Source organism: Sciurus carolinensis, chromosome 2 (genome assembly GCF_902686445.1).
Source record: "Sciurus carolinensis chromosome 2, mSciCar1.2, whole genome shotgun sequence".
Taxonomy (NCBI): Eukaryota; Metazoa; Chordata; class Mammalia; order Rodentia; family Sciuridae; genus Sciurus; species Sciurus carolinensis.
The window spans coordinates 197,288,931-197,302,269 of record NC_062214.1 but is presented as its reverse complement, the minus strand read 5'-3'; the positions used below and the strand labels follow the sequence as shown (position 1 = coordinate 197,302,269).

Sequence of the window (13,339 nt, the reverse complement as noted above, 5' to 3'; positions counted from 1 at the left end):
GGCCATAAATAAACTCCCACTGGGGCGCAGCCTCCCCACTCACCTGTGCATTGGGCGGCCGTCGAGGGCCACAGCAGGGGCCAGGAGCAACGCGTGGCCGGGAAGCCTGAGACGTTTACTGTCTGGCCCTTTCCAAGAAGCCTGCCGACCCCTCCTGTTGGAAATGGTCACCAACCAGCCAGTGGGTCCCCGAAGATGAAGATGTTCTCCCGAGGCCTTCCCTGCAGTGGTTCCGGATTCCTGGCTGCACCCAGGTCCTCCGGAGAGGGACGGCGAAGGCCGTTCAGGGAAGTCACTGACAAGTCCTGTGAAAGAACCTTACTCAACTCCTGTGAGTCACCAGGAATGTTCACAAACGTTCTTTTTTTCTTTTTTTTTTCGGGGTGCAGGTGGGGTGGGCAGGGATTGAACCCAGGGGCACTTCACCACTGAGCCACATCCCCAGCCCTGTTCTGTATTTTATTAGAGACACGGTCTTACTGAGTTGCCTAGGGCCTTGCTAAGTTGCTGAAGCTGGCTTTGAACTCACGATCCTCCTGCCTCAACCTCCCAAGCTGCCGGAATTACAGGCATGTGCCACCACACCTGGCTCACCTTCTCCTTCTAGGCTCCTGGGAGCTTATGTCCCCTTCAAGGGAAGCATTGCTGACTGACTTGCTTTGCTACGGAGATGTTGAGTGGAAGTGACAGATATTATCTTTGGGTGAAGGTTTAAGAGCCAGTGGGTGACTAGTCATTTGTTCCTCCTCTTCTCCTTCCTTGGAGAAGAAGCTCCAGCAGCCTAGGTCTTGAAGTGTGGGGACACAGTAGGGGTTATTGCCTAGTCAGGGCTTGGAGCTCAGTGGTGGAGTCTGTGCTTAAGTGTGCTCCAGCCTCTGAGCCCAATTACAGTGCAAAGGAAGGAGTGGGGAAGGAGGGAGGGAGGCAAGGAGGAAAAGAGGGAGGAAAGGAGGGAGGGAAGGAAGAAGGAAGAAAGGAGAAAAGAAGGAAGGAAGCAGGTAGGAAGAAGGAGGGAAGGAAGAAGAGAGGAAGGAAGAAAAAGGGAGGGAGGAAGGGAGAGAAAGGGAGAGAGGGAGGAGGAAGGGAGGAGGGAGGGAGAGAGGGTGGGAGGAGGGAGAGAGAGAAGGAAGGGGAAGGAAGACAGCCCACCTGTGGTGGACTGGAAACAGGAGTGTGGTCCATGTTTGCTGTTCCTTTAAAAGAAGTTCCACTCAATTTTGCAGTGAATTAAAACTGCTCTAAAAACAAAGTCTTTTTTCTATTCCCACCACTGCAAAAAAATAAAAATAAAAACAGAAAATAAAGTCTTAAGAAGAAGAGAGAGGCTGGGATGTAGCTCAGTGGTAGAGCCCTTGCGTAGCTTGCACAAAGCCCTGGGTTCAATCCCCAGTGCCCGAAAAATAAAATAAAAATAAAAAATAAAAAAGAGCAGAGGATTTCCATAGACATTTCTCCAAAGAAGATAGTAAAATAAATACATCACATAGTGTTCACTATTATTAGTCATCAAGGAAATGCAAATAAAGCCACAAAAGAGAGAGCACTTCACACCCACGAGGATGCTAGAATCATGAAGGCCCACAGGCTCCTCCTAGTGTGTGTAGTCCCCAGGTTCATCCCAGCACACCGAAGGAAGGAGGAAGGAAGGAGCCAGCCCGACAGGAAAGTGTGCTGTAGAGGACACTGCTGGTGGGAAATGTAAAATGGTACAATCACTTTGGAAAGCAGCCTGGCACTTCCTTAAGGTTAAACGTAGAGATACCACATAACCTAGCTGGGTGCACTGGTGCACACCTGTAATTTCAGTGACTCGGGAGGTTGAGGCAGGAGGATCACAATTTTGAGGCCAGCCTAGGCATATTACTAAGGCCTCATCTCAAAAACTTTAAATAAAATAGAAAGGGCTGGGGATGTGGCTCAGTGGTCAAGTGCCCCTAGGTTCAATCTCTAGGTACCAAAAAAAAAAAAAAAAAAAAAAAAAAAAAAAAAAAAGAAAGAAAGAAAGAAAGAAAGAAAGAAAAGAAAAGAAAAGTAGAAAGGACTGGGGGTATCATGGGGGTATCATTCAGTAGAAGAGTGTTTGCCTGGTCATCCTCACCACTAGAAGGAAAAAATAAAAGGATACTAGACAGTAACTTGGTCACATGAAGGAATAGAGACGTTAGTCAAGGTAAGTACCTGGGCAATCATGAAAGCTGACGCTACAGTAACAGTGGTTCTTGACGGCACTTCTTGTTTTCTACATGATTTAAGAGGCTAATGCACTTAAAAGACTTCTTACTCTGTTTTCGGGCTCATGATGTTTAAAGGTAATTCTGTGCATCAACAACTGAAAGTTGTTGGAACAGAAGTGTAAAGGAACTGAGTTTTTTCACATTATTGAAGTTCATTTAAATTCGAGTGTTATAACTTTTCTTTTCTTTTGGTACCTAGGATTGAACCCAGAGGCGCTTAACCACTGAGCCACATCCCCAGCCCTTTTTTGTATTTTATTTAGCTGAGTTCCTTAGATCCTCAATAAATCGCTGAGGCTAGTTGTGAACCGCCATCCTCCTGTCTCAACCTCCCGAGCTGCTGGGATTAGAGGTGTGCACCACTGTGTCCGTGCACAACTTTAAGATCTTAAATATAATCCCTTAATAACTACCAAGAAAATAGGTGAGCAGTATACACAAAAACAAAATAGAAACACATTTAAATGCCTCACTAAAAAAATCAACTAAATACAAAAGATGGTAATACAGGAAATGAGGAAACAAAAAGATACAAGAGTTATAGAAAACAAATGTGAAGAAAAACAAAAGGAAGTCCCTCACTATCCATAGTTTATTTATTTCTTTATTTACATAGTAGGATTGAACCCTGGGACACTTAACCACCAAACCACATCCCCAGTCCTTTTTATATTTTATTTGAAGTCAGGGTCTTGCTGAGTTGCCTAGGGCCTCAATAAATTGCTGAGGCTGACTGAACCATTCTCCTGCCTCAGCCTCCTGAGCCACTGGGACTACAGGTGTGGGTCACCACCCAGCCATAGTTACTTTCAGTAGGCTGAGGCAGGAGCATCTCAAATTCAAAGCCAGTCTATACACCTTTTACAAAGGACAGTGCCAGACCCTGATGGCACTGGCTGGCAAAGAAGGTACCAGAGCAGGCCTACTTCCTGCTGGTGGGGAACAGACTGTGGGCCGCTTTAGAAGACAGACTAGTGTTTCTTATAAACTAAACACCCTATTACCCTACCCTCCAGCAGCTGTGCTCCTTGGGATTTACCCAAAGAAGGAGAAAACTCAGGTCTACACAACGGAACATGGGTGTTTGTAGCAGCTCTAGTCACATCACAAAACTTAGGGGCACACAAAAACATTTTTTGTATGCAAATATCCACAGAAATATTATCCATAATAGCCTCAAAATTTAGGAAACAAAAAACAAAAACAAACTTAATGTCCATCTTCCCAGGAGTGGTTAAACAAGGCCATCATGCGCCAGAGGGTGACTCAGCAACAGGGAGGGCTCAACATGCATGGGATCTGAAAGCCTCACATTAAGTGAAAGAAACTGGTCACCAAAGGCCACACGACATGGTTCCATTCATATCAAATGACCAGAACGGGCGAATCCATTACAGACAGTAGCTTCCTGTGGCCACCAGCGAGAGGACCAGGGCCTTGGAGAGTGACTGCTAAGGGGTGCAGGGTTTCTTGCTTTCTTCTTCCTGTTTTCCGTGTGTGGGGGGGTTGTGGTACTGGGGACTGAACCCAGGGCCTCTCTACCACTGAATTACACTCCCAAGTTTTGCAGGAAATTAAAAAATAAGAATCTGGATTGTCCTGTCCGGCTGCCCTCCTAGCCCATCCTGTTTGGTCTCTCAGGTTGAGGCACTGACTTGCCTGGACCACACAGCTAGTGGACAGCAGGACTGGCCTCGGTCCTCACTGTGGAGTGGGGACTCTGACCCTGGTGGGCTGGGCCCCGGGCCCCTCCTCGGCTGGAATTCAGAGTGGTGTGAGAGAGTGCCCGAGGAAGGGCAGGCAGCCCCTGCTCCCAACCCGTCCCACCCTGAAGGACAGCCACCATGAGGCGCTGTGAGATCTCCAGTGGGACTGCGGCCCCTGCTGAGGAGGACCCCTCCCCACCCCGGCCCTGACCTGCAGCTTCAGGGCTGTAGACCCCTTTCTGGATCATCCCTCAGAGGACAGGTGGACTGACATCCTGGACGGCTCCAGTTCCACTCAGCAAGCACCAGCTCAGAGCAGCCGGGGCCAGCACCGATCATCCGAAAGGCCCCGGAACCTCTCATCTAGGTGAGGACTACGGCTCCCACCTGGCCACAAGTCTCCCTCCACCAGCCCTCCAGCCCAGCCCCCAGCCTCCAGCGACTCCCGCCACTCCAGAAGAGCCAAGCCCCTCGCCTGACACTCAGGCATACGTGGGCTTACTTTTGCCAGCTGTCCCCACTGCCCCACCACGTGTGTGCCTGGGACCCTTAGTAAAGGAACCTGGCCCACCTCACTCCTGCAGTGGGCTCAGTGCGATGCTGTCCTCTTGGGCTCACTGCATTGCTCACCCCAAACATCTTCCCCAGCTTGCCTGCCTGCACCAAGACCTGAAGCTAAGCCCTGGGAGGTGGGAGTGCGGGCGCAGAGAGGCCCCCCTCTGCCTCTTCTGGGGGGACATGTTGGGATCAGGCGGTGGGAACGAAGGCTCAGCTTTCAGAGCTAGCCCAGTTAAGCGGGAACTGTGACGTGGTGTGTCGAGTGCTTCCCACGGATGGGCCTGTCCACCTCCATGCCGCCATCACCCCCCCTTGGAGGGGGTGACCTGCTCAGGGTCAGAGTGAGAAAGTGGAGTGGCAGGGAGTCTGGAGCTGCCCTCCGGGGCTCTGCCCCACTTTCCCTCCACCCGGGCCCCCAGCTCAGCCCATCACCCGACAGCACAGCAGGGCCTCACTCCTAAACAGAGAGAGAGAGAGAGAGAGAGAGAGAGAGAGAGAGAGAGAGAGAGGAGAGAGAGAGAGAGAGAGAGTGCTAGCGCACGGGTAAGAGGGACTGCGGGAAGGACATGACACAGGCGGAGGGGATTGTTGTCCTTGCTGCCCACTGGTCCCTACCTCTCCCTGAGGGGTGGGCAGGGCCTCTGGGATGTTTTGAATTCTTTGTTCCGCAGTGCTGAGGTCAACCAGGACCTCACCCGTTCCAAGAACCTGCTCCAGCTCCTGAGCTCCATCCAACGCTCACCCTCCACATGAGCATTTCCACCCCCACCCCCAAGTAGAACCATTTCACTGGGAGAAACTGGGGTCACTGGTGTGTGTTCAGGGGAACATCAACCCAAAAACCCCACTGGTTTTGGGGAGCCTGCTCAGCTTGGTCCCAATCTGAGGCCCAGTTCTCACGGTGGCCCAGCCCCTGGCTTATGTCTGACCAGGGGACTGGAGATGGCTGCCACCTGGAGACAGTGCTCAGTGCCCAGGGTGGTCCACACACCACACAGACACTCGAAGCCCAGAGGGGCCCAAGGCCCTACTGCTCCCCAGACCAGCTGATGGGGACCAGGACAAGCTCGGAGCTCCCGGGGCTGGGAGGCCAGAGTTTAGCCCTCACTCATCCCTTGTGCAGGTGAGGCGGGTGGGCAGAGGCTTGCCCTGAGGAAGTCTCCCACAGGAGGTCACCCCACAGTTCCTCCAGGAGCCCTGGACTGGCCAGAAAGACCTCTAGATAGTGAAAAGTCACAGTGAAGGCTTCTGGACCCTTCCAGTCTCTGGACGAGCCTGGGTGCCCTGCATGCACGGCTTGCCAGGCATGTGCACACACTGGCCCTGCCGGGAGCCCCCTGCTCCCAGATGTCTTGTCTTTCCCACAGCATGGTCAGCACTGGGCCCTGGACTGCCAGAGTCGCCCTGGCTTCTGAATCTGCACCCCTTGCCCTTCCCCTGCAGCCAGGGCACCCTGGTATCCCCCAATAGCCTGGCCTGAAGGCAGGGTGCGTGGGGCAAGGTCCCTCTGGGTCCTCCTTTCTGGGCTGAGCCCAGTAGCCCCAGGCCAGGCAAGCTGCCCACCCCAGAGCCTCCCCCAGGAACCTGGCCACCACACATTTGTCCACTGGTGTCTTCTGCCTGACATGCCTCTGGGCTGCCCAGACTGGACTTGCCTGGCTCAGTCCTCGCCTGATCTGGAGGGTCGAGGGCCAAGGCTGTCACTGCCCTGTCCCCCAGAGTCCGGTCCCAACCTGGGGCGGGCAGCCTCCACGGGCGCCAGGTGTAGCCCCTTGGTCTTACCAGTCCTGACCCTCTACCTGAGGGAAGGAGGGTGCTGGCCCTTTGGAACCGAGCATACCTCCTCAGGGTCGCCATCAGGACTTTCACCCTGATTTATTTTTGCTGAAGAAGTTGAAAGAACAGAATGACCGCAGCCAAGACGAGGCCAGAGAGAGCAGGAGGGCCCCAGTTGTCCAGAGGGCCAGGCCTCCCCTGCGGGATGCCCTGCCTTCCTGGGGTCTCTCCTGCTGCACCCACAGCCCCTCTGCTGATAGCCATTAAGTCTTTGTCCCTGTGCTTGCCATAACCATGGGCAGCGATAGCCCCAGTCACTGTGCGCGGCCCGCCCTGCGGGGAGTGTCCTTCCTGGGGAACTGGGACTCCAGTGGGTGCGTCTGTGCCAGCGCATGCCCCCCAGCGGCTGCGGCTCCTCAGAGGCCCTCCGTGCAGGATCTGGAGGGGGAGTGGGACTGGCTGCAGGCCTCCTGTGGCTCCAAGAACACCTGAGGGCCAGGCCCCCCCGCAGCTGCTGCACTCACGGGGGACCTCCAGGCCCAGCCTCGTCTCCAAACCAAGTAAACAGGCGCACACGAAGCCAAAAGCCCCCAGGGTGCACAAAGGTGAGTCTTCAGGGTTTCCTGTGCTGAGGGTAGACTCCAAAAGCCCGGCCCTGGGGTCACCTTTTGGTCCCCACTCTGAGTATCCTTGGAAGTTCTGGCCTTCCTGCAAACCGGGGGGCCCACATCACATGGATTGGATTCTGTCTGGTTTGGGAAGGTCACAGGACTCTTGGGACATAACAGGTGCCAACTACTCGAAACCCATGTCTTTATCCTGAATAAAATGTGATTTGGGGCAGTGTTGTGGCTCAGTAGTACAGCGCTTGCCTAGCACGTGTGAGTCACTGAGTTTGATTCTCAGCACCGCATAGAAAAATAAATAAGATAAAGGTATTGTGTCCATCCATAACTAATAAAATATTTTTTTAAATGTGGTGATTTGGTTGAGTTGATACATTTGTCTAATGCCCAAGGAGCCAATGTATGGTCAGGCCTGGCTAGCGCCAGGCTTGGGGCTAAGACCCTTGGAACCCACTACATCCAGGGTGTAAGTGAAGCTCAGCTGTGGAGGAAGCTGTCAGGAAGTGGCTAAGGCCCAAAGTACTGAAGTCTGGGTCCCTTCCCCAGAAAGAGCAACCAGGGAGAGGGATGGGCCTGTGGCCAGGGAGCAAGGGCTGGGCTTCACCTGCAACCTTCAGTTTCCTGTGATCCTGTGTCCAGAAGGAACACTATTAATAATTCTTGAACACAGGGCCCAGAGTTTCATTGTACACTGGGTCCTGCGATGACGTAGCTTGTCCTGTGTGGAAGCCACACAGAGCCAAGACAGAGTTTGCTGTTCATCTTCTTAACTGTGGTCAAACGACACATCACTTACGAGCTACTTTCTGATTTTTTTTTTTTTTTTTTTTTTTGGTGGTGCTGGGGTTGAACCCAGGGCCTTGTGCATGCGAGGCAAGCACGCTACTGACTGAGCTATATCCCCAGACCCCTTTCTGACCATTTTTGAGTATACAGGTCATGGAGTCCAGGCACACTGTGGAGAGGCCAACTCACTCGGGAGGCTTGCTCTGAAGGAAGGTGTCTCTGGACCACAGCGGGAGGAGGGGCCGCAGTGGAACTCAGCAGGCCTTGCTCTGGGCAGGGGTGGAAGTGAAGGGGTCCTGTCTTGCCCTGGGCACTGGGGACCAAGCAGGTCAACATGCTCCCAGGCGGCCAGGGACCTCCTGAGTGCACACCAGCCCTTCCTCCCCCACTGGGGCCACACTGTGACTGAATCCAGGACAGGACCCTGAAAGCCCCACCTGTCTCTGGAAAGACAACGTGCCCAAGTCAGGTTCCCCACGGAACAGAGAGCAGGGCGTGGCCAAGCTGCCTCTGGGAAAGGGAGAGGGGCCACTGGGCTTGGCCTGTCTAAGGGCTACAGGGGCTCCGGAGGTCAGGCTGGGCAGGGAGTCTGTTGCTAGTTGGCAACTAAGTCACCCCTGGCGGGAGCCCTGACAAAACATGCTTGGAGGACCTGCCACTGGAGGATCTGGAGCCCCAGGGCTGAGGAGGCCTGTGCCTTCACAGTGCTTTTACCAGAATCATTTATTCCTTAGACTTTTTAAAAATTGTACCAAATCTACTGAATTAAAAACCAAACCAAGAGCCAGGCATGGTGGCTCACGCCTGTAATCCCAGCAGCTCAGGAGGCTGGGGCAGGACTGAGTGAGGCCCTCAGCAATTTAGCAAGAGTCTGTCTCAAAATAAAAAAATAAAAAGACCTGGGGATGTAGCTCAGTGGCAAAGTGCCCCTCGGTGAAACCTCCAGTACCAAAATAAATAAATGATTAAATAAAAACCAAAACAAGCCCGTCACAGTGCCACATGTTAATGATTCCAGCTGTCTGGGAAGTTGTAGCAGGAGGATCACAAGTTTAAGGCCAACATAGTGAGACCCTGTCTCAAAACAAAAATTAAAAAGGGCTGGGATGTAGCTCAGTGGTAGAGCACCTCTGGGTTCAATCATCAGCACCTCAAAACAAAACAGAAACAAACCTGGCAGAGCCTTCAGAGGCCCCCTAAGAAATGTCTGTGAGGATGGGGGACTCCCAGGGGTGGGGCCCCTCAGCCTGGCTCCTTTCCCACCTGGGGGGCAGGTCCCAGCTCGCTCCAGCATTGCCCTCCACTCACCTAGCCCAGAGCCACTGGCTCCCTAGCACAGGTGCAGTTACCTGTCCTCCAGGGGAAGCTCCACTTACAGGTTCCCTCCTGGGAGCCGCCAGGGCGTGTTCCCTGGGGCCACCTCTCCTCCCCTGGATCTGCTCTTCAGAACGCCAGCCCCTCCCTCCAGGGAAGATGCAGCCCCTGTAAATCAGGATCCCTGGGGACAGTTCCCTTCTCAGGGGTGTTTCTCCGGCTCCTACCCCTTTCTCTGTTAACCAGTGTGCATTTTTATTCAAGTAAGGCAATAGTTTAGAGTACACGCATGCAGGCAAGTCGTGCAGAATTTGAAAAGGCCTCTGATGAAAAGGGCAGCCCCTCCCCACCGCGCACTCCCGAGCCTCGTTGGAGACCAGAGACTCCACACTCTGCTGTTTTCCTTTTGGTACCGGGGGCTGAGCCCAGGACTCCAGCATGCTAGGCAAGTGCTCTCTCACTGAGCTGCAAAATCAGTGAGGACTGAGCGAGGCCCTCGGCATCTAGCGACTCAGAGACAGGTCTGGCTCCGTGGCCAGGCTGACCTGGAACCTGCACTCCTCCTGCCTCCGCCTCAGCTGCTGGGATTGCTCAGCGCCCGGCCTTTGCGTGTTTACCTCCATGCTTGTGCGTGGCATCTGGTGCTGCTGTTGCTCGCCGACTCCAGCCGGTGCACTAGCAGCTCTTAGAGAAGAGGAGCTTGGCTGCGCCTCACACACTCTCTCTCCGATGTTACTTTTCACTCTCAACCTTTTGGTTAAACCAATATCCCTTTGTTTTGTCACAAGGATGGCATACTCCTTGTTGGCTACTGAGCGATGGTTGATTTCTGGTATGACTTTCGCTTTTTCTCGAAGTTAATCATTGCTTCTGGTTTGGGTTACTTAGTGTTGAAAACTGCTTCAAGATCGTCTCCCAAAGATCCCTGCCTCCTCGTGTTCATATCCATCTGTGGTCCCCTTCCCTTGAAAATGGGAGTGATCTGTGACTCACTATAACCAGGATAACATGACAGGCAGGCGCAGTGGCACACTCTTGTAATCCCAGTGGCTTGGGAGTCTGAGGCAGGAGGATCACAGGTTTGAGGTCAGCCTCAGCAACTTAGTGAGGCCCTAAGTAACTTAGTGAGTCCCTGTCTCACTAATAAAATAAATATTAAAAGATCTGGGGATGTGGCTCAGGGGTTAAGGACCTTTGGGGTCAATCCCTGGTATCTGCCCCCTCCCCGCCCCCCCTCCCCACCTCAAAAAAGACAGAACATGACCAAGGGCTGAATGTCTGTGACTATGTGACCTAAGACTGTAGCGCCTGTGCAGCTTGAGCCTCTTCCTCCCTTATGGACTTGGAGAAACAGCCACGTTATGGCCTGCCTGTTTTGGGAGGCCCGCGTGCCAGGAACCGCAGGTGGCTTGTAGGAGTTGCAGGCAGCCTCTGAAACCTGCTTATGGCTTTAGTGACCTCAGGATTAGGTTCTTCCCCAGTCAATCCTCAGATAAGTTTGAAATTAAAGAGCTGTGTGAGACTCATTTTGTTTTGTTTTGGCACTTGGGATTGAACCCAGGGGTGCTTAACCACTGAGCAACACCCCCAGCCTGGTTTTAGTTTTATCTTTTGAGATAGGGTCTCATGAACCTGCCTTAGGACCTCACTAAGTTGCTGTGGCTGTTCTCGAACTTGCGATCCTCCTGCCTCAGACTCCCAAGTGGCTGGGATTACTGGCATACACCACTGCAGCCAGCTTTGTGAGACTCTTAAGCAGAGGATTCAGCTAAGTCATGCCCAGATTCTTTTTTTTTTTTGGTGCTGGGGATCGAACCCAGGGCCCTGTGCTTGCAAGGCAAGCACTTTACCAACTGAGCTATCTCCCCAGCCCATGCCCAAATTCTTGATGCATGGAAACGGCCATTAATCTGTGCGGATCTGTTATGTAGCAACACATAACACCAACTCTCTTTGTATCCCTAAGTCCTCCTGGGCGTCAGTGCTGAGCACCGTTTTCCGTGCGCCAAGTGTGCCCTCACCCTTGCCCGGCAGTCTCCCTCCAAGAAGCCCGCCTCCTGAACGGCCCTCAGCTGGGTATATCACTTCACGTTGAAATCACTTCCCAACATCCTGAGGGCCTTTCTCCAGGACCTTCTAGCTTTCAGGGCTGCCAGCGAGCCCGCAGCCTCGCTGACCTTCTGTCTTTTACATAAGACTCAATTTTTCTCTCTGGGGGTGTTTGGGATCTTTGATTTATCCCTAGTGACCCCACCCCAACCCCAACCTCCAGTACTGGAGAATGAACCCAGGGGTTCTCACCCCCAGTCCTTTTTTTAACTTCAAATTGGGAATTTAATAAATTTCAATTCCCAAAATTGATTGACATGAATCATTCGTGGGATACGATTATAAGAAAATACCCACGATATAAGCTATAGAACCAATACTGGATCATAATGTAATTGATGGAAACAGGAAAACAAAGCTGTTATCTACAGATAAAGACAAAGCATTGAGGAAAAAGAAGGAATATATAGAAATCTGGCCTGTTAACTGAAGCATTAGAGAAAATACTATTACTGACAACTGTTAATAACTAATCTCCAAGATTGGTTTATGTCTGGTATAAATTACCAAAATTTAAATTTTATTTTATTTTTGGTGGTATTGGGGATTGAACCCAGGGATACCCCTCCACTGAGCCACATCCCAAGCTTTTTTTTTTTTTTTTTTTTTTTTTTTGTGGTGCTGGGGCTCGAACCCAGGGCCCTGTGCTTGTAAGGCAAGCACTTTACCAACTGAGAGATCTCCCCAGCCTATCCCAAGCTATTTTTGTTTTCTATTTTGAGACCAGGTCTTGTCTGGTTGCCCATGATGGCCTCAAACTTGAGATCCTCCTGCCTCAGCCTCCCGAGTCCCTGGGATTACAGGTGTGCACCACCACTTTTGGCTAAATTTTATTATTCTGAAAGTAGCAATTTTATTTAATCCATACAAAATTGACAAACTGTTGGATTCTGAATTTTTGGCAAAATGTTAAAAGACCAAGGTTAAGTAACCTATCCCATTGATATAAAATGTAATTTACATATATTAGAGCAAATATATTATTTTGAAGTGTATTTTTGAACTTCTACATTCTATATTCTCTATAAATAATCCACATGTAAGAAAACATCCCATCCTCTAAAAGCAAAACAAAACAGAGTTTTTTGTTAATTTGAAACTAAAGTACAGCTCCCCATTTCTTGTTAGGATCCATGTTGCTAAATATTTTCTCTTATTTTTCTGTTTTTTTTTTTTTGTTTTTTTTTTTTCCAAATAAAGCAAGACATTACGTTCAGCCATTTATGTAAATGCTCAAGAGTATTCTTGTAAATCATTTTGACAAGATCAGTTACTGTAAATGATTTTTCAAAATTATCACAAACTAATGTAAGAATTTGTTCTTCTCAGGTATTTCTGTGAGAAATACATTGTAGAATTTTAGGTTCAGCGTTAGGGATTACTGGGCCACGTCCTGGATATATAATATCAGCTTTGACTTTCAGTAACTCTTTTAAGGAGTTCATATAATCACAGAGGTCTTCAAATATAGTTGTTCCTTCCCCACGGATGCAATCTCCAGAAAAGAGGGCATTTTCTTCTAAGGTAGAGCCACATGATCACCAGTGTGGCCAGGTGTGTCTATAACTCTTGGAGTGGCTCCCTCAGTCTTAATCACATCCCCATCTTTCAGATACACATATCGTTGCTCTCCATTTCCTTTCATTTCTTCTCCATGAGGATTCCGTGGGAGTTTTTTAATATGATAGGGAGTGTCATAATCGATGCTTTTACAAATATCTTTCATGCTTCCAGAATGATCAACATGCCAATGAGTCACTACCATTTCCTGGATTGCCATTTTAAATTCAGCCAGAGCTTGCTTTAAACAGATGATATATTCTGGAATTGAGGGCTCTCCAGGGTCGGAGTCGGTCCCCACCAGGTAGGTGTTGGTGCCTTGAAGGGTCCTGGGACTCAGGTTACGGCCCAGCACGTGCACTACCACGAGTTACATCTTCAGTTTCAGCGGCCAGCCAGTTGGTCGAATATTAGGCAACGAGAGTGAGGAACCAAAAAGCAGCATCCCCAGTCCTTTCTAATTTTATTTTGGGACAGGGTCTTGCTAAGTTGCCCAGGCTGGCCCTGAACTTGCAGTCTTCCTGCTGTGGCTTCTAAGTGACCTATATGAGAGGGGAGCGTCACCGCACCTGGCATACCCCCGGGCTATAGGCGTGCTTTCTATTTATTTCTTTGCAGAGCTGGAGGTTGAGCCTAGGGCCTCGTGCATGCTAGGCCTGTGATCTGCCAA

The 13,339-nt window shown here is 50.9% G+C and overlaps 1 pseudogene; it reads right to left on the bottom strand.

Moving 5' to 3' along the window:
- Positions 1–12,306: 12,306 nt before the first annotated feature.
- LOC124976650 (endoribonuclease LACTB2-like) lies at positions 12,307–13,039 on the bottom strand (annotated as a pseudogene).
- Positions 13,040–13,339: the final 300 nt, after the last annotated feature.